This window comes from Microcebus murinus, chromosome 14 (assembly GCF_040939455.1).
Source record: "Microcebus murinus isolate Inina chromosome 14, M.murinus_Inina_mat1.0, whole genome shotgun sequence".
Lineage (NCBI taxonomy): Eukaryota > Metazoa > Chordata > Mammalia > Primates > Cheirogaleidae > Microcebus > Microcebus murinus.
The window spans coordinates 81,130,859-81,147,320 of NC_134117.1; the positions used below are offsets into that span (position 1 = coordinate 81,130,859).

The 16,462-nt window shown below is 62.5% G+C and overlaps 5 non-coding genes across 5 annotated transcripts; all 5 read left to right on the forward strand.

Annotated features, from left to right (window-relative positions):
• The first annotated feature begins 5 nt into the window (after nucleotides 1-5).
• On the forward strand, nucleotides 6-124 carry LOC142875864 (5S ribosomal RNA). Its single transcript, XR_012923144.1, has one exon. It is a non-coding gene; the product is annotated as a 5S ribosomal RNA (ribosomal RNA).
• A 3,757-nt stretch (nucleotides 125-3,881) lies between these two features.
• LOC142875865 (5S ribosomal RNA) lies at nucleotides 3,882-4,000 on the forward strand. Its single transcript, XR_012923145.1, has one exon. It is a non-coding gene; the product is annotated as a 5S ribosomal RNA (ribosomal RNA).
• Nucleotides 4,001-7,756: 3,756 nt separating this feature from the next.
• Nucleotides 7,757-7,875, forward strand: LOC142875866 (5S ribosomal RNA). The gene has a single exon (XR_012923146.1). It is a non-coding gene; the product is annotated as a 5S ribosomal RNA (ribosomal RNA).
• A 3,768-nt stretch (nucleotides 7,876-11,643) lies between these two features.
• LOC142875867 (5S ribosomal RNA) lies at nucleotides 11,644-11,762 on the forward strand. The gene has a single exon (XR_012923147.1). It is a non-coding gene; the product is annotated as a 5S ribosomal RNA (ribosomal RNA).
• Nucleotides 11,763-15,519: 3,757 nt separating this feature from the next.
• Nucleotides 15,520-15,638, forward strand: LOC142875869 (5S ribosomal RNA). The gene has a single exon (XR_012923149.1). It is a non-coding gene; the product is annotated as a 5S ribosomal RNA (ribosomal RNA).
• The last annotated feature ends 824 nt before the right edge of the window (nucleotides 15,639-16,462 follow it).

Genomic DNA, 16,462 nt, shown 5'->3' on the forward strand with positions numbered 1-16,462 from the left:
CCGCCGTCTAGGGCCACACCACCCTGAACGCCCCCGATCTCGTCTGGTCTCGGAAGCTAAGCAGGGTCGGGCCTGGTTAGTACTTGGATGGGAGACCGCCTGGGAATACCGGGTGCCACAGGCTGCTGCTTTTTTTTTTTTTTTGCCTCTTGTTCTGTCCCCTTTCTGGGAGCGCGGCGGCGGCCCGGGGTGGGGGTCACCCCCACCCTCAGCGCCCGCGCGGTGCCTGGCGCCCCAGCCCGCACCGTGGGGCCTCCTCTTGTCCCAAGCCGCGACACCGCCGCCACGCGGCAGCATGCGTGGCATCTGGACTGTCAGGTCTCAGACCAAAGGTCTGCTCTGTGGGAACCGACACGCTGGAGGAAACCTTGAGAGTCTGAGAGGGGAGGGAGTTCCAGAAGAAGGCCAGGATGTCATTTTGAGGGAGTATGTGACCAGAACTCGTCCCGTTGCTTTTGGGGTTCTATGGGCTACACGCAGGAATCTTTGGTGGTGGCACCTGATGTTGGGGGATCCGGAGTCACACCCAGACCTGCTCCACAGGCCTCCTTTTACTTTTCTCTTCGGATTCATTATTTTTAAAAAGTGTCTCTTACCTCTAGGATTGCATTTTCTTTTCTCTCTCTTTTCAAGCAGATGATGGGAGTACAAGTATTCAGGTGACATGTGTTGCCCGTGCCGCCCTCCCCCCTGTGTTCTTTTTTTTTTTTTTTTTTTTGAGACAGAGTCTCGTTTTGCTGCCCAGGCTAGAGTGAGTGCCATGGCGTCAGCCTAGCTCACAGCAACCTCAATCTCCGGGCTCAAGCAATCCTGCTGCCTCAGCCTCCCGAGTAGTTGGGACTACAGGCATGCACCACCACGCCCGGCTGTGTTTTTCTATATATATTAGTTGGCCAATTAATTTCTTTCTATTTTTAGTAGAGACGGGGTCTCGCTCTTGCTCAGGCTGGTTTCGAACTCCTGACCTGGAGCAATCCGCCCGCCTCGGCCTCCCAGAGAGCTAGGATTACAGGCGTGAGCCACCGCGCCCGGCCCCCCCTGTGTTCTTATTCATACACCTCTCATGTTGTTCCAGCGTATTGTGGGGGTACCAATGTTAAGGTCGGGTGCCTTGCCCTCTCCAAGCCTCCCCCCTCGGGTCAGAGCTTCAAGTGCGCCCATCCCCCAGTCGGTGCGCACCCACCCCATGCCTAATGGATGTGTATGCCCCTCCCCTCCCCCCACCCGCCCGCCCGACACCCACCCGATGAAGGTGATTCCTCTCTGTCCACTTAGGCGTCCATCCGTTCGTACCAATTTGCTGGTGAGCGCGCTCACGTGGTGCTCGTGTGTCCATTCTTGGGATACCTGGCTTACTGGAACGGGTTCCAGCTCTGGCCAGGAGAACACGAGAGGCGCCCTCTCACCGCTGCTCCTCACAGCCGAATGGCACTCCGTGGTGTCCACGCGCCACGTGTTATTGATGCACTCCTGGAAGGATGGGCACTCGGGTCGCTTCCACGTATTTGGGATTGTGAATTGTGCCCTAACTGTAACCCTAACCCTTACCCAGCCCGTCTCCTCTGCCCCTGCCTGACTGCACTCCTCCCCGGCCAGGCCCGTCACTGTCCTGGGCCCCCGCCTGACCGGCTCCTCCCCGCCCGGCCGGTCACCGTCCTCTGCCCCTGCCTGACACGCTCCTTCCCGCCCGGCCTCTCACCGTCCTAGGCCCCTGCCTGACCGGCTCCTCCGTCGCCTGGGCCTTCCAAGGGCTTGGTGTGGATGCTGCTTCCAGGAAGCCCTCCAGAAACCCGGCAGCAGGGTGGCCGCAGCAGTCTCCAGCAGCCGTCCCTAAGTCGCGTGAGTGCGGGGGACGTGCCCCCGCTGTGCCGCGGGGGCCCAGCCTGGTGTCTTCCCTGAGGCCCTGCGGCTGCCGGCTGGGCTGCCGCTCCCCGCAAGGGGAGAGCCGCGGAGGTGGGGACCGCCTCCTGATGGGGACGTACACGCAGCTCTCCACGTCGGATTCCGGGGCTCTCTGTCCTGCCCGAAGGCCCAGCTGGCCTGCGGGTCCTTAGAGTGGCAAAAACCTCCGAAAACTGAGACTGAGGGTCCGGTGGGTGTCTGCACTTTTCTGCTGGGCACCCCAGGGAGGCCAGGGGGTGGCTGGACAACGTGGTCTGCTGGGGGGGGGGTTGGAGGAGCAACTGATGCCCTTTGCACTTTGGGTAGCAAGAGTCTGAGGTGTCTCTGAGCCCTGTGCCCTGTGGGGGCGGGGCGGGGGGGAGGAGGAGGAGGAGGAGGAGGAGGTGGGAAGGGCCGGGGCCTGCAGTCCTGTTCCCGGGGTGGCACGGCAAGTGGCTTCTTCCACAGGCTGCTTGGCCTGGGCTCCCTGCACCTGGGCCTTTGGAGGACCGGCCCTGTGCTTGCCAACACTTCCTGCAGGGACCCAGAGCTGGGAGGTGGCATCTCTCAGCCCTGGGTCGGGCAGAGCCCCAGCGGGCCATGCCCACAACCTCTCTCAGCACCGGTCCCCCAGAAGGCTCCTTTGGGACCAGGATTCTCTTGCGGTGACTCTTTAAGGTCTGGCCCCTGGATGGAGGGGCACCAGGAGTAGAGGAGCAGGAAGGGGAAGGGGGTGGCCATGCGAGGGGACACTTTGAGGCCAAGTCCCAGCTTCAGCCTGATCCTCCTGGGAACCCCGCTCTGAGACAAGGAGCCGGGCTTCGCATTCCCACAGCAGCCAGTCGTGGGCTGAGGACACCTGGGGCGTTGGGAACTCCCTGGCTTCTCCTTGGTTTAACATCTAGAGCTGCTTGTGAATCGCGCCGCCACACACACCCGAGCGCAGGTGTCTTCCGCACAGACTGCGGGCCTCGCTCTTCTGAATGCCGCTAGCTCGCCACCCACCCACGGGTGAACCTGGTCAGGGTGCTTTCTCTCAGGGGCAGACTCTTTTCCGGGCGGGCTACCGGTGTCTCTGTTTGCTCGTTTCTTTCTTCCATTTCGGGAAAGTCTTCCTTGCTGGGTGTGGAAATCTCCTATGCCTTCCCTCGCCTATTCTGTCAGCTTTCAAATTCTCTTTCAGTTGCCACCCTCACAGATGGATTAGGAAACTCTTTCCGGTGCACTCATTAGTGAAATGACCTCAAGGAAGCTGGAATCCAATATCTAATGGCCGATTTTTAGCGAGTCCACACGCCAGGGTGGTCGGGGTCCAATGCAGCCCCGGCCAGGCCCAGGCCCCTTAGACTGGGCCACAGGAGGACACTGAGGAGGGTCCCGGCCCCCACGAAGCGGTGCCGGCAGTTCTCCACGGGCTTGGGCGTTTTCCAGAGGTAGGAGATGGAGGGGACTGATTTCTTCAGCGCCCCCCAAACCACGCCACCCCACCCCACCCATGGGACACATCCCCAGAGAGAGACGCCCCATACACTGGCTGTGCCCCAGCCCTGGCCCGGGGGAATAGGCGGCAGCCCACCCACAGGGCGAGGGGGGGGGCGCAGCTGAAAGGGGTTGTGGGGGAGGGCGGCCCCTGGCTGGGGTCAAAGGGCGAGCGTCCCGCGCGTGCGCAGTCAGCGGCAGCAACGCGCTGGGGGTGGGCAGCGGGTAGGTGAAGGAGGCCTGGCGAGGAGACGAGGGGGGCTGGGAGGGCTCCACCTTGGCGAGTCCAGCCGTGGAGGCGCATCTTGTGTGAGTGAGTGTGAGTGTGTGTGTGTGTGTATAGAGAGACAGCCCCCCACCCCGCCCCGCCCCGCCCATCACCCCCGTCCCTGGGAGCCCGCGGGACCCGGCCGGCGAACTCAACCGGCCCGGCCCGGCGCGGGGCCTGGGGCGGGAGGCGGCGGCGGGGAAGCCCAGAGAGGCTCGGCTTCTCGAGCGGGGCAGGGGCGCCCTCCGCCGCCGTCTAGGGCCACACCACCCTGAACGCCCCCGATCTCGTCTGGTCTCGGAAGCTAAGCAGGGTCGGGCCTGGTTAGTACTTGGATGGGAGACCGCCTGGGAATACCGGGTGCCACAGGCTGCTGCTTTTTTTTTTTTTTTTGCCTCTTGTTCTGTCCCCTTTCTGGGAGCGCGGCGGCGGCCCGGGGTGGGGGTCACCCCCACCCTCAGCGCCCGCGCGGTGCCTGGCGCCCCAGCCCGCACCGTGGGGCCTCCTCTTGTCCCAAGCCGCGACACCGCCGCCACGCGGCAGCATGCGTGGCATCTGGACTGTCAGGTCTCAGACCAAAGGTCTGCTCTGTGGGAACCGACACGCTGGAGGAAACCTTGAGAGTCTGAGAGGGGAGGGAGTTCCAGAAGAAGGCCAGGATGTCATTTTGAGGGAGTATGTGACCAGAACTCGTCCCGTTGCTTTTGGGGTTCTATGGGCTACACGCAGGAATCTTTGGTGGTGGCACCTGATGTTGGGGGATCCGGAGTCACACCCAGACCTGCTCCACAGGCCTCCTTTTACTTTTCTCTTCGGATTCATTATTTTTAAAAAGTGTCTCTTACCTCTAGGATTGCATTTTCTTTTCTCTCTCTTTTCAAGCAGATGATGGGAGTACAAGTATTCAGGTGACATGTGTTGCCCGTGCCGCCCTCCCCCCTGTGTTCTTTTTTTTTTTTTTTTTTTGAGACAGAGTCTCGTTTTGCTGCCCAGGCTAGAGTGAGTGCCATGGCGTCAGCCTAGCTCACAGCAACCTCAATCTCCGGGCTCAAGCAATCCTGCTGCCTCAGCCTCCCGAGTAGTTGGGACTACAGGCATGCACCACCACGCCCGGCTGTGTTTTTCTATATATATTAGTTGGCCAATTAATTTCTTTCTATTTTTAGTAGAGACGGGGTCTCGCTCTTGCTCAGGCTGGTTTCGAACTCCTGACCTGGAGCAATCCGCCCGCCTCGGCCTCCCAGAGAGCTAGGATTACAGGCGTGAGCCACCGCGCCCGGCCCCCCCTGTGTTCTTATTCATACACCTCTCATGTTGTTCCAGCGTATTGTGGGGGTACCAATGTTAAGGTCGGGTGCCTTGCCCTCTCCAAGCCTCCCCCCTCGGGTCAGAGCTTCAAGTGCGCCCATCCCCCAGTCGGTGCGCACCCACCCCATGCCTAATGGATGTGTATGCCCCTCCCCTCCCCCCACCCGCCCGCCCGACACCCACCCGATGAAGGTGATTCCTCTCTGTCCACTTAGGCGTCCATCCGTTCGTACCAATTTGCTGGTGAGCGCGCTCACGTGGTGCTCGTGTGTCCATTCTTGGGATACCTGGCTTACTGGAACGGGTTCCAGCTCTGGCCAGGAGAACACGAGAGGCGCCCTCTCACCGCTGCTCCTCACAGCCGAATGGCACTCCGTGGTGTCCACGCGCCACGTGTTATTGATGCACTCCTGGAAGGATGGGCACTCGGGTCGCTTCCACGTATTTGGGATTGTGAATTGTGCCCTAACTGTAACCCTAACCCTTACCCAGCCCGTCTCCTCTGCCCCTGCCTGACGCACTCCTCCCCGGCCAGGCCCGTCACTGTCCTGGGCCCCCGCCTGACCGGCTCCTCCCCGCCCGGCCGGTCACCGTCCTCTGCCCCTGCCTGACACGCTCCTTCCCGCCCGGCCTCTCACCGTCCTCGGCCCCTGCCTGACCGGCTCCTCCGTCGCCTGGGCCTTCCAAGGGCTTGGTGTGGATGCTGCTTCTAGGAAGCCCTCCAGAAACCCGGCAGCAGGGTGGCCGCAGCAGTCTCCAGCAGCCGTCCCTAAGTCGCGTGAGTGCGGGGGACGTGCCCCCGCTGTGCCGCGGGGGCCCAGCCTGGTGTCTTCCCTGAGGCCCTGCGGCTGCCGGCTGGGCTGCCGCTCCCCGCAAGGGGAGAGCCGCGGAGGTGGGGACCGCCTCCTGATGGGGACGTACACGCAGCTCTCCACGTCGGATTCCGGGGCTCTCTGTCCTGCCCGAAGGCCCAGCTGGCCTGCGGGTCCTTAGAGTGGCAAAAACCTCCGAAAACTGAGACTGAGGGTCCGGTGGGTGTCTGCACTTTTCTGCTGGGCACCCCAGGGAGGCCAGGGGGTGGCTGGACAACGTGGTCTGCTGGGGGGGGGGTTGGAGGAGCAACTGATGCCCTTTGCACTTTGGGTAGCAAGAGTCTGAGGTGTCTCTGAGCCCTGTGCCCTGTGGGGGCGGGGCGGGGGGGAGGAGGAGGAGGAGGAGGAGGAGGTGGGAAGGGCCGGGGCCTGCAGTCCTGTTCCCGGGGTGGCACGGCAAGTGGCTTCTTCCACAGGCTGCTTGGCCTGGGCTCCCTGCACCTGGGCCTTTGGAGGACCGGCCCTGTGCTTGCCAACACTTCCTGCAGGGACCCAGAGCTGGGAGGTGGCATCTCTCAGCCCTGGGTCGGGCAGAGCCCCAGCGGGCCATGCCCACAACCTCTCTCAGCACCGGTCCCCCAGAAGGCTCCTTTGGGACCAGGATTCTCTTGCGGTGACTCTTTAAGGTCTGGCCCCTGGATGGAGGGGCACCAGGAGTAGAGGAGCAGGAAGGGGAAGGGGGTGGCCATGCGAGGGGACACTTTGAGGCCAAGTCCCAGCTTCAGCCTGATCCTCCTGGGAACCCCGCTCTGAGACAAGGAGCCGGGCTTCGCATTCCCACAGCAGCCAGTCGTGGGCTGAGGACACCTGGGGCGTTGGGAACTCCCTGGCTTCTCCTTGGTTTAACATCTAGAGCTGCTTGTGAATCGCGCCGCCACACACACCCAGGCGCAGGTGTCTTCCGCACAGACTGCGGGCCTCGCTCTTCTGAATGCCGCTAGCTCGCCACCCACCCACGGGTGAGCCTGGTCAGGGTGCTTTCTCTCAGGGGCAGACTCTTTTCCGGGCGGGCTACCGGTGTCTCTGTTTGCTCGTTTCTTTCTTCCATTTCGGGAAAGTCTTCCTTGCTGGGTGTGGAAATCTCCTATGCCTTCCCTCGCCTATTCTGTCAGCTTTCAAATTCTCTTTCAGTTGCCACCCTCACAGATGGATTAGGAAACTCTTTCCGGTGCACTCATTAGTGAAATGACCTCAAGGAAGCTGGAATCCAATATCTAATGGCCGATTTTTAGCGAGTCCACACGCCAGGGTGGTCGGGGTCCAATGCAGCCCCGGCCAGGCCCAGGCCCCTTAGACTGGGCCACAGGAGGACACTGAGGAGGGTCCCGGCCCCCACGAAGCGGTGCCGGCAGTTCTCCACGGGCTTGGGCGTTTTCCAGAGGTAGGAGATGGAGGGGACTGATTTCTTCAGCGCCCCCCAAACCACGCCACCCCACCCCACCCATGGGACACATCCCCAGAGAGAGACGCCCCATACACTGGCTGTGCCCCAGCCCTGGCCCGGGGGAATAGGCGGCAGCCCACCCACAGGGCGAGGGGGGGGGCGCAGCTGAAAGGGGTTGTGGGGGAGGGCGGCCCCTGGCTGGGGTCAAAGGGCGAGCGTCCCGCGCGTGCGCAGTCAGCGGCAGCAACGCGCTGGGGGTGGGCAGCGGGTAGGTGAAGGAGGCCTGGCGAGGAGACGAGGGGGGCTGGGAGGGCTCCACCTTGGCGAGTCCAGCCGTGGAGGCGCATCTTGTGTGAGTGAGTGTGAGTGTGTGTGTGTGTGTATAGAGAGACAGCCCCCCACCCCGCCCCGCCCCGCCCATCACCCCCGTCCCTGGGAGCCCGCGGGACCCGGCCGGCGAACTCAACCGGCCCGGCCCGGCGCGGGGCCTGGGGCGGGAGGCGGCGGCGGGGAAGCCCAGAGAGGCTCGGCTTCTCGAGCGGGGCAGGGGCGCCCTCCGCCGCCGTCTAGGGCCACACCACCCTGAACGCCCCCGATCTCGTCTGGTCTCGGAAGCTAAGCAGGGTCGGGCCTGGTTAGTACTTGGATGGGAGACCGCCTGGGAATACCGGGTGCCACAGGCTGCTGCTTTTTTTTTTTTTTTTGCCTCTTGTTCTGTCCCCTTTCTGGGAGCGCGGCGGCGGCCCGGGGTGGGGGTCACCCCCACCCTCAGCGCCCGCGCGGTGCCTGGCGCCCCAGCCCGCACCGTGGGGCCTCCTCTTGTCCCAAGCCGCGACACCGCCGCCACGCGGCAGCATGCGTGGCATCTGGACTGTCAGGTCTCAGACCAAAGGTCTGCTCTGTGGGAACCGACACGCTGGAGGAAACCTTGAGAGTCTGAGAGGGGAGGGAGTTCCAGAAGAAGGCCAGGATGTCATTTTGAGGGAGTATGTGACCAGAACTCGTCCCGTTGCTTTTGGGGTTCTATGGGCTACACGCAGGAATCTTTGGTGGTGGCACCTGATGTTGGGGGATCCGGAGTCACACCCAGACCTGCTCCACAGGCCTCCTTTTACTTTTCTCTTCGGATTCATTATTTTTAAAAAGTGTCTCTTACCTCTAGGATTGCATTTTCTTTTCTCTCTCTTTTCAAGCAGATGATGGGAGTACAAGTATTCAGGTGACATGTGTTGCCCGTGCCGCCCTCCCCCCTGTGTTCTTTTTTTTTTTTTTTTTTTGAGACAGAGTCTCGTTTTGCAGCCCAGGCTAGAGTGAGTGCCATGGCGTCAGCCTAGCTCACAGCAACCTCAATCTCCGGGCTCAAGCAATCCTGCTGCCTCAGCCTCCCGAGTAGTTGGGACTACAGGCATGCACCACCACGCCCGGCTGTGTTTTTCTATATATATTAGTTGGCCAATTAATTTCTTTCTATTTTTAGTAGAGACGGGGTCTCGCTCTTGCTCAGGCTGGTTTCGAACTCCTGACCTGGAGCAATCCGCCCGCCTCGGCCTCCCAGAGAGCTAGGATTACAGGCGTGAGCCACCGCGCCCGGCCCCCCCTGTGTTCTTATTCATACACCTCTCATGTTGTTCCAGCGTATTGTGGGGGTACCAATGTTAAGGTCGGGTGCCTTGCCCTCTCCAAGCCTCCCCCCTCGGGTCAGAGCTTCAAGTGCGCCCATCCCCCAGTCGGTGCGCACCCACCCCATGCCTAATGGATGTGTATGCCCCTCCCCTCCCCCCACCCGCCCGCCCGACACCCACCCGATGAAGGTGATTCCTCTCTGTCCACTTAGGCGTCCATCCGTTCGTACCAATTTGCTGGTGAGCGCGCTCACGTGGTGCTCGTGTGTCCATTCTTGGGATACCTGGCTTACTGGAACGGGTTCCAGCTCTGGCCAGGAGAACACGAGAGGCGCCCTCTCACCGCTGCTCCTCACAGCCGAATGGCACTCCGTGGTGTCCACGCGCCACGTGTTATTGATGCACTCCTGGAAGGATGGGCACTCGGGTCGCTTCCACGTATTTGGGATTGTGAATTGTGCCCTAACTGTAACCCTAACCCTTACCCAGCCCGTCTCCTCTGCCCCTGCCTGACGCACTCCTCCCCGGCCAGGCCCGTCACTGTCCTGGGCCCCCGCCTGACCGGCTCCTCCCCGCCCGGCCGGTCACCGTCCTCTGCCCCTGCCTGACACGCTCCTTCCCGCCCGGCCTCTCACCGTCCTCGGCCCCTGCCTGACCGGCTCCTCCGTCGCCTGGGCCTTCAGAGGGCTTGGTGTGGATGCTGCTTCCAGGAAGCCCTCCAGAAACCCGGCAGCAGGGTGGCCGCAGCAGTCTCCAGCAGCCGTCCCTAAGTCGCGTGAGTGCGGGGGACGTGCCCCCGCTGTGCCGCGGGGGCCCAGCCTGGTGTCTTCCCTGAGGCCCTGCGGCTGCCGGCTGGGCTGCGCTGCCGCTCCCCGCAAGGGGAGAGCCGCGGAGGTGGGGACCGCCTCCTGATGGGGACGTACACGCAGCTCTCCACGTCGGATTCCGGGGCTCTCTGTCCTGCCCGAAGGCCCAGCTGGCCTGCGGGTCCTTAGAGTGGCAAAAACCTCCGAAAACTGAGACTGAGGGTCCGGTGGGTGTCTGCACTTTTCTGCTGGGCACCCCAGGGAGGCCAGGGGGCTGGCTGGACAACGTCGTCTGCTGGGCGGGGGGGGGGGGTTGGAGGAGCAACTGATGCCCTTTGCACTTTGGGTAGCAAGAGTCTGAGGTGTCTCTGAGCCCTGTGCCCTGTGGGGGCGGGGCGGGGGGGAGGAGGAGGAGGAGGAGGAGGAGGTGGGAAGGGCCGGGGCCTGCAGTCCTGTTCCCGGGGTGGCACGGCAAGTGGCTTCTTCCACAGGCTGCTTGGCCTGGGCTCCCTGCACCTGGGCCTTTGGAGGACCGGCCCTGTGCTTGCCAACACTTCCTGCAGGGACCCAGAGCTGGGAGGTGGCATCTCTCAGCCCTGGGTCGGGCAGAGCCCCAGCGGGCCATGCCCACAACCTCTCTCAGCACCGGTCCCCCAGAAGGCTCCTTTGGGACCAGGATTCTCTTGCGGTGACTCTTTAAGGTCTGGCCCCTGGATGGAGGGGCACCAGGAGTAGAGGAGCAGGAAGGGGAAGGGGGTGGCCATGCGAGGGGACACTTTGAGGCCAAGTCCCAGCTTCAGCCTGATCCTCCTGGGAACCCCGCTCTGAGACAAGGAGCCGGGCTTCGCATTCCCACAGCAGCCAGTCGTGGGCTGAGGACACCTGGGGCGTTGGGAACTCCCTGGCTTCTCCTTGGTTTAACATCTAGAGCTGCTTGTGAATCGCGCCGCCACACACACCCAGGCGCAGGTGTCTTCCGCACAGACTGCGGGCCTCGCTCTTCTGAATGCCGCTAGCTCGCCACCCACCCACGGGTGAACCTGGTCAGGGTGCTTTCTCTCAGGGGCAGACTCTTTTCCGGGCGGGCTACCGGTGTCTCTGTTTGCTCGTTTCTTTCTTCCATTTTGGGAAAGTCTTCCTTGCTGGGTGTGGAAATCTCCTATGCCTTCCCTCGCCTATTCTGTCAGCTTTCAAATTCTCTTTCAGTTGCCACCCTCACAGATGGATTAGGAAACTCTTTCCGGTGCACTCATTAGTGAAATGACCTCAAGGAAGCTGGAATCCAATATCTAATGGCCGATTTTTAGCGAGTCCACACGCCAGGGTGGTCGGGGTCCAATGCAGCCCCGGCCAGGCCCAGGCCCCTTAGACTGGGCCACAGGAGGACACTGAGGAGGGTCCCGGCCCCCACGAAGCGGTGCCGGCAGTTCTCCACGGGCTTGGGCGTTTTCCAGAGGTAGGAGATGGAGGGGACTGATTTCTTCAGCGCCCCCCAAACCACGCCACCCCACCCCACCCATGGGACACATCCCCAGAGAGAGACGCCCCATACACTGGCTGTGCCCCAGCCCTGGCCCGGGGGAATAGGCGGCAGCCCACCCACAGGGCGAGGGGGGGGGCGCAGCTGAAAGGGGTTGTGGGGGAGGGCGGCCCCTGGCTGGGGTCAAAGGGCGAGCGTCCCGCGCGTGCGCAGTCAGCGGCAGCAACGCGCTGGGGGTGGGCGGCGGGTAGGTGAAGGAGGCCGGGCGAGGAGACGAGGGGGGCTGGGAGGGCTCCACCTTGGCGAGTCCAGCCGTGGAGGCGCATCTTGTGTGAGTGAGTGTGAGTGTGTGTGTGTGTGTATAGAGAGACAGCCCCCCACCCCGCCCCGCCCCGCCCATCACCCCCGTCCCTGGGAGCCCGCGGGACCCGGCCGGCGAACTCAACCGGCCCGGCCCGGCGCGGGGCCTGGGGCGGGAGGCGGCGGCGGGGAAGCCCAGAGAGGCTCGGCTTCTCGAGCGGGGCAGGGGCGCCCTCCGCCGCCGTCTAGGGCCACACCACCCTGAACGCCCCCGATCTCGTCTGGTCTCGGAAGCTAAGCAGGGTCGGGCCTGGTTAGTACTTGGATGGGAGACCGCCTGGGAATACCGGGTGCCACAGGCTGCTGCTTTTTTTTTTTTTTGCCTCTTGTTCTGTCCCCTTTCTGGGAGCGCGGCGGCGGCCCGGGGTGGGGGTCACCCCCACCCTCAGCGCCCGCGCGGTGCCTGGCGCCCCAGCCCGCACCGTGGGGCCTCCTCTTGTCCCAAGCCGCGACACCGCCGCCACGCGGCAGCATGCGTGGCATCTGGACTGTCAGGTCTCAGACCAAAGGTCTGCTCTGTGGGAACCGACACGCTGGAGGAAACCTTGAGAGTCTGAGAGGGGAGGGAGTTCCAGAAGAAGGCCAGGATGTCATTTTGAGGGAGTATGTGACCAGAACTCGTCCCGTTGCTTTTGGGGTTCTATGGGCTACACGCAGGAATCTTTGGTGGTGGCACCTGATGTTGGGGGATCCGGAGTCACACCCAGACCTGCTCCACAGGCCTCCTTTTACTTTTCTCTTCGGATTCATTATTTTTAAAAAGTGTCTCTTACCTCTAGGATTGCATTTTCTTTTCTCTCTCTTTTCAAGCAGATGATGGGAGTACAAGTATTCAGGTGACATGTGTTGCCCGTGCCGCCCTCCCCCCTGTGTTCTTTTTTTTTTTTTTTTTTTTGAGACAGAGTCTCGTTTTGCTGCCCAGGCTAGAGTGAGTGCCATGGCGTCAGCCTAGCTCACAGCAACCTCAATCTCCGGGCTCAAGCAATCCTGCTGCCTCAGCCTCCCGAGTAGTTGGGACTACAGGCATGCACCACCACGCCCGGCTGTGTTTTTCTATATATATTAGTTGGCCAATTAATTTCTTTCTATTTTTAGTAGAGACGGGGTCTCGCTCTTGCTCAGGCTGGTTTCGAACTCCTGACCTGGAGCAATCCGCCCGCCTCGGCCTCCCAGAGAGCTAGGATTACAGGCGTGAGCCACCGCGCCCGGCCCCCCCTGTGTTCTTATTCATACACCTCTCATGTTGTTCCAGCGTATTGTGGGGGTACCAATGTTAAGGTCGGGTGCCTTGCCCTCTCCAAGCCTCCCCCCTCGGGTCAGAGCTTCAAGTGCGCCCATCCCCCAGTCGGTGCGCACCCACCCCATGCCTAATGGATGTGTATGCCCCTCCCCTCCCCCCACCCGCCCGCCCGACACCCACCCGATGAAGGTGATTCCTCTCTGTCCACTTAGGCGTCCATCCGTTCGTACCAATTTGCTGGTGAGCGCGCTCACGTGGTGCTCGTGTGTCCATTCTTGGGATACCTGGCTTACTGGAACGGGTTCCAGCTCTGGCCAGGAGAACACGAGAGGCGCCCTCTCACCGCTGCTCCTCACAGCCGAATGGCACTCCGTGGTGTCCACGCGCCACGTGTTATTGATGCACTCCTGGAAGGATGGGCACTCGGGTCGCTTCCACGTATTTGGGATTGTGAATTGTGCCCTAACTGTAACCCTAACCCTTACCCAGCCCGTCTCCTCTGCCCCTGCCTGACTGCACTCCTCCCCGGCCAGGCCCGTCACTGTCCTGGGCCCCCGCCTGACCGGCTCCTCCCCGCCCGGCCGGTCACCGTCCTCTGCCCCTGCCTGACACGCTCCTTCCCGCCCGGCCTCTCACCGTCCTAGGCCCCTGCCTGACCGGCTCCTCCGTCGCCTGGGCCTTCCAAGGGCTTGGTGTGGATGCTGCTTCCAGGAAGCCCTCCAGAAACCCGGCAGCAGGGTGGCCGCAGCAGTCTCCAGCAGCCGTCCCTAAGTCGCGTGAGTGCGGGGGACGTGCCCCCGCTGTGCCGCGGGGGCCCAGCCTGGTGTCTTCCCTGAGGCCCTGCGGCTGCCGGCTGGGCTGCCGCTCCCCGCAAGGGGAGAGCCGCGGAGGTGGGGACCGCCTCCTGATGGGGACGTACACGCAGCTCTCCACGTCGGATTCCGGGGCTCTCTGTCCTGCCCGAAGGCCCAGCTGGCCTGCGGGTCCTTAGAGTGGCAAAAACCTCCGAAAACTGAGACTGAGGGTCCGGTGGGTGTCTGCACTTTTCTGCTGGGCACCCCAGGGAGGCCAGGGGGTGGCTGGACAACGTGGTCTGCTGGGGGGGGGGGTTGGAGGAGCAACTGATGCCCTTTGCACTTTGGGTAGCAAGAGTCTGAGGTGTCTCTGAGCCCTGTGCCCTGTGGGGGCGGGGCGGGGGGGAGGAGGAGGAGGAGGAGGAGGAGGTGGGAAGGGCCGGGGCCTGCAGTCCTGTTCCCGGGGTGGCACGGCAAGTGGCTTCTTCCACAGGCTGCTTGGCCTGGGCTCCCTGCACCTGGGCCTTTGGAGGACCGGCCCTGTGCTTGCCAACACTTCCTGCAGGGACCCAGAGCTGGGAGGTGGCATCTCTCAGCCCTGGGTCGGGCAGAGCCCCAGCGGGCCATGCCCACAACCTCTCTCAGCACCGGTCCCCCAGAAGGCTCCTTTGGGACCAGGATTCTCTTGCGGTGACTCTTTAAGGTCTGGCCCCTGGATGGAGGGGCACCAGGAGTAGAGGAGCAGGAAGGGGAAGGGGGTGGCCATGCGAGGGGACACTTTGAGGCCAAGTCCCAGCTTCAGCCTGATCCTCCTGGGAACCCCGCTCTGAGACAAGGAGCCGGGCTTCGCATTCCCACAGCAGCCAGTCGTGGGCTGAGGACACCTGGGGCGTTGGGAACTCCCTGGCTTCTCCTTGGTTTAACATCTAGAGCTGCTTGTGAATCGCGCCGCCACACACACCCGAGCGCAGGTGTCTTCCGCACAGACTGCGGGCCTCGCTCTTCTGAATGCCGCTAGCTCGCCACCCACCCACGGGTGAACCTGGTCAGGGTGCTTTCTCTCAGGGGCAGACTCTTTTCCGGGCGGGCTACCGGTGTCTCTGTTTGCTCGTTTCTTTCTTCCATTTCGGGAAAGTCTTCCTTGCTGGGTGTGGAAATCTCCTATGCCTTCCCTCGCCTATTCTGTCAGCTTTCAAATTCTCTTTCAGTTGCCACCCTCACAGATGGATTAGGAAACTCTTTCCGGTGCACTCATTAGTGAAATGACCTCAAGGAAGCTGGAATCCAATATCTAATGGCCGATTTTTAGCGAGTCCACACGCCAGGGTGGTCGGGGTCCAATGCAGCCCCGGCCAGGCCCAGGCCCCTTAGACTGGGCCACAGGAGGACACTGAGGAGGGTCCCGGCCCCCACGAAGCGGTGCCGGCAGTTCTCCACGGGCTTGGGCGTTTTCCAGAGGTAGGAGATGGAGGGGACTGATTTCTTCAGCGCCCCCCAAACCACGCCACCCCACCCCACCCATGGGACACATCCCCAGAGAGAGACGCCCCATACACTGGCTGTGCCCCAGCCCTGGCCCGGGGGAATAGGCGGCAGCCCACCCACAGGGCGAGGGGGGGGGCGCAGCTGAAAGGGGTTGTGGGGGAGGGCGGCCCCTGGCTGGGGTCAAAGGGCGAGCGTCCCGCGCGTGCGCAGTCAGCGGCAGCAACGCGCTGGGGGTGGGCAGCGGGTAGGTGAAGGAGGCCTGGCGAGGAGACGAGGGGGGCTGGGAGGGCTCCACCTTGGCGAGTCCAGCCGTGGAGGCGCATCTTGTGTGAGTGAGTGTGAGTGTGTGTGTGTGTGTATAGAGAGACAGCCCCCCACCCCGCCCCGCCCCGCCCATCACCCCCGTCCCTGGGAGCCCGCGGGACCCGGCCGGCGAACTCAACCGGCCCGGCCCGGCGCGGGGCCTGGGGCGGGAGGCGGCGGCGGGGAAGCCCAGAGAGGCTCGGCTTCTCGAGCGGGGCAGGGGCGCCCTCCGCCGCCGTCTAGGGCCACACCACCCTGAACGCCCCCGATCTCGTCTGGTCTCGGAAGCTAAGCAGGGTCGGGCCTGGTTAGTACTTGGATGGGAGACCGCCTGGGAATACCGGGTGCCACAGGCTGCTGCTTTTTTTTTTTTTTTTGCCTCTTGTTCTGTCCCCTTTCTGGGAGCGCGGCGGCGGCCCGGGGTGGGGGTCACCCCCACCCTCAGCGCCCGCGCGGTGCCTGGCGCCCCAGCCCGCACCGTGGGGCCTCCTCTTGTCCCAAGCCGCGACACCGCCGCCACGCGGCAGCATGCGTGGCATCTGGACTGTCAGGTCTCAGACCAAAGGTCTGCTCTGTGGGAACCGACACGCTGGAGGAAACCTTGAGAGTCTGAGAGGGGAGGGAGTTCCAGAAGAAGGCCAGGATGTCATTTTGAGGGAGTATGTGACCAGAACTCGTCCCGTTGCTTTTGGGGTTCTATGGGCTACACGCAGGAATCTTTGGTGGTGGCACCTGATGTTGGGGGATCCGGAGTCACACCCAGACCTGCTCCACAGGCCTCCTTTTACTTTTCTCTTCGGATTCATTATTTTTAAAAAGTGTCTCTTACCTCTAGGATTGCATTTTCTTTTCTCTCTCTTTTCAAGCAGATGATGGGAGTACAAGTATTCAGGTGACATGTGTTGCCCGTGCCGCCCTCCCCCCTGTGTTCTTTTTTTTTTTTTTTTTTTGAGACAGAGTCTCGTTTTGCTGCCCAGGCTAGAGTGAGTGCCATGGCGTCAGCCTAGCTCACAGCAACCTCAATCTCCGGGCTCAAGCAATCCTGCTGCCTCAGCCTCCCGAGTAGTTGGGACTACAGGCATGCACCACCACGCCCGGCTGTGTTTTTCTATATATATTAGTTGGCCAATTAATTTCTTTCTATTTTTAGTAGAGACGGGGTCTCGCTCTTGCTCAGGCT